We start from the raw sequence: 2,334 nt of genomic DNA, 5'->3' as shown, positions 1-2,334 counted from the left end.
GGGGGGGTTTGCTGCCGTATCTGCTGCTAGTTCTGAGTAATTTGTAAGTGTGACCTAAATTTTGTAAACTTTTTAATGTGCTAAAAACTTGGTGATAATTGCTAAGAAGGGGTAATTTGTGTACCTGTACTCCTTGTTGGTCCCTACATGAGGTCCAATTCACTGGTCTAATAGTTGTTAAATCTTTAATGAAAAGAATAAATACGTTCTAATGTACATGGAGCTGTTCTGTCGTCATTTTCTCTACTCCAAATCCCGACCCTGCCATCCAGGTGGGACCAGTCACTGCCAAGAAATCAACAGTCCCCTCCAAGTTAGGCCCTGGCTAACACTCGAGCACAAAGGAAAGTGGAGAAAACAAATGTACTTTTAAAAATGGTCATCTTACCTCACTGCCTGTACATGGAAATGGATCCAGCATTCTTCCTGACACGGTGCACTGGGTTTTCTTCTTTTTCCCCCCCCCACTGTACTGGCAGAAGAACAGGAACAAAACATGCACAGATGATTTAAGCCCTAAAAGATTTTCTTCAGAAAGTCATGAACAGGTCCTTAGCAGCAGTACTTGTCCTACTGCATCTGAAAAGCAGTGAAGAGTTAAGCACTAACAGAGAGCAATTGTCATGTCACAGCAATTAGCCTCAACATGTGAAAAAAGTGGCTTCACACTGTGTTTCTATCACATACCAGCAGACTTTTAATTGCAAAAGTTTTTTAGTGGCTTGATTTCAGTGCCATGAACTAGTTAGCTCTGTGACAGGCTATTCCTACATGCTCTTCAAGGATGTTCATGGAAAAGTATTAAATTATGTGCATGCATGTTGGCAACCTCAGTACATGAAAGCTGTGGGGTTTCATCTAAACAAGGTATGGAATCAATACCGTGTCTTCAGTGACTATTACAATACAGAGAAACCACTGGAGCAAAATGGGGCATAGGCCAAAATCTGTTGAAGTGATTTGTGATTTTAAGGCAGAAAAGTAAACCAGAAATCTGTTTTGCTTAACTTTGTTCCTTTTGCGTTTTGATTATCATCTAGTTGTTTGCAGGTCTTAGTGACCTGATTGCATTGGTTATGCTTGTCCTTGATACTAGCTGTCAGTATCAAGGTCTGTCACCTAGAAAATGGAGCCATATCTGATGGTGCTACATATTCCTGGGGTGCAAATTAAGGGGGAGCTTGGGAGGGGGCTGAGCCCTCCCAAGAGCCCCTGATAAAATTTGAAAATCATAAGGGGGGAGGGGAGGTCCTCCAATCAGATTGCTCCCTCACTTCAGTGGACTTAATCAATTAACCAGTTTAATTTTTTTTGCAGACCCCACCGCCGGAAGAGTCCAGTACAATTCAAACCCTGCATATTTCCTTTCTTTAATTTTAAACTAGTGTTTCAGTCTATGAAGCACCACACTTCTTTAATGGCACCTCAGACATCCTTGTGTCAAATCTCAAGATGTAAACTTCTGAGAGCTGGTTACAGGTAGTTTATCTGAATACAGATCAGCGATTTCTGCGCTAACTCCTGTTGCTGTTCAGGTGTAGAGTTCCTGCTTGATGCTGTTAGACTTTGGACAGCAGTAATGAAATAAATACTGAAAGATAGTTACTTATTCATACATTTTTTCCTTTTCCAAAGTGAAGGAAAAATCTTCCTTATATCTGGGTTTGTCCTTCCTTATTCCAAACAAGCTTCCTGCAGGTAGAGCAGTTCAGAGACCTGACTGCCCATCTAACTCTTGAGGCTGTTGCTCAAGCTGAGAAGATTAGCTTAGCCTTCTAAGAAAGCTGTACTGCCTGTTACCTCTGCTGGAGAAAGACTAGGAGCAGGCACTTGGACAGGTAAGACACCTGATGTGGTATAGGCTTCCTCCCCCTTTTTTCTTGTAATTTGTTTGTCCAGACCCTCACTACACTGACAGATCCACAGTTTAGAGAGATTAGCACCCAGAGCAGGAGACTTTCCTTATTTATCTTTTATTGGATAAAAAAATCAAAATGCTTATAGCAAAGTTAGATTCTAACACAAAAGAATCTCTTCATTTCTTCTTTCTAATGTCCCACCAGAAAGGGAAGGTTTGAACTACTTTCCCTCCCATAGATGTTTCATGCACAATGCTTGGTCTGGGGGGTCATGGACTGCCCGCTTTAAAAAAAGGGTACAAACGAGTCAGTCAAGTTTACTGTTCTCTCAGGCGAACACTGGGTCTGTGGTTGTTACACCTGGCAAGTGGCCAGGAATAAAATCAGTCTCGACCACATGGTAACAAAACGTAAAAAACTGGCACAAGAGAAAAATGGGCTCTTACTGGAGCAGTTCCCCCTCCCCCCCCCCCCC

The 2,334-nt window shown here is 42.1% G+C and overlaps 2 long non-coding RNA genes across 2 annotated transcripts in view; one reads left to right on the top strand and one right to left on the bottom strand.

Moving 5' to 3' along the window:
* The window catches only part of LOC109300735, a 5,266-nt gene extending 5,082 nt beyond the window's left edge, over window positions 1-184 (bottom strand). Inside the window, exon 1 of the long non-coding RNA XR_002098313.1 lies at window positions 125-184. This is a non-coding gene — a long non-coding RNA (uncharacterized LOC109300735). The remainder of the gene's footprint in view (window positions 1-124) is intronic.
* Window positions 1-216, top strand: part of LOC109300736 — a 5,848-nt gene extending 5,632 nt beyond the window's left edge. Inside the window, exon 2 of the long non-coding RNA XR_002098314.1 lies at window positions 49-216. This is a non-coding gene — a long non-coding RNA (uncharacterized LOC109300736). The remainder of the gene's footprint in view (window positions 1-48) is intronic.
* Window positions 217-2,334: the final 2,118 nt, after the last annotated feature.

This window comes from Gavialis gangeticus, unplaced genomic scaffold (genome assembly GCF_001723915.1).
Source record: "Gavialis gangeticus isolate Ggan-Ray unplaced genomic scaffold, GavGan_comp1, whole genome shotgun sequence".
Taxonomy (NCBI): Eukaryota; Metazoa; Chordata; order Crocodylia; family Gavialidae; genus Gavialis; species Gavialis gangeticus.
Note: the sequence above shows the minus strand (reverse complement) of the source record. Positions and strands in the feature narration are given on the sequence as shown.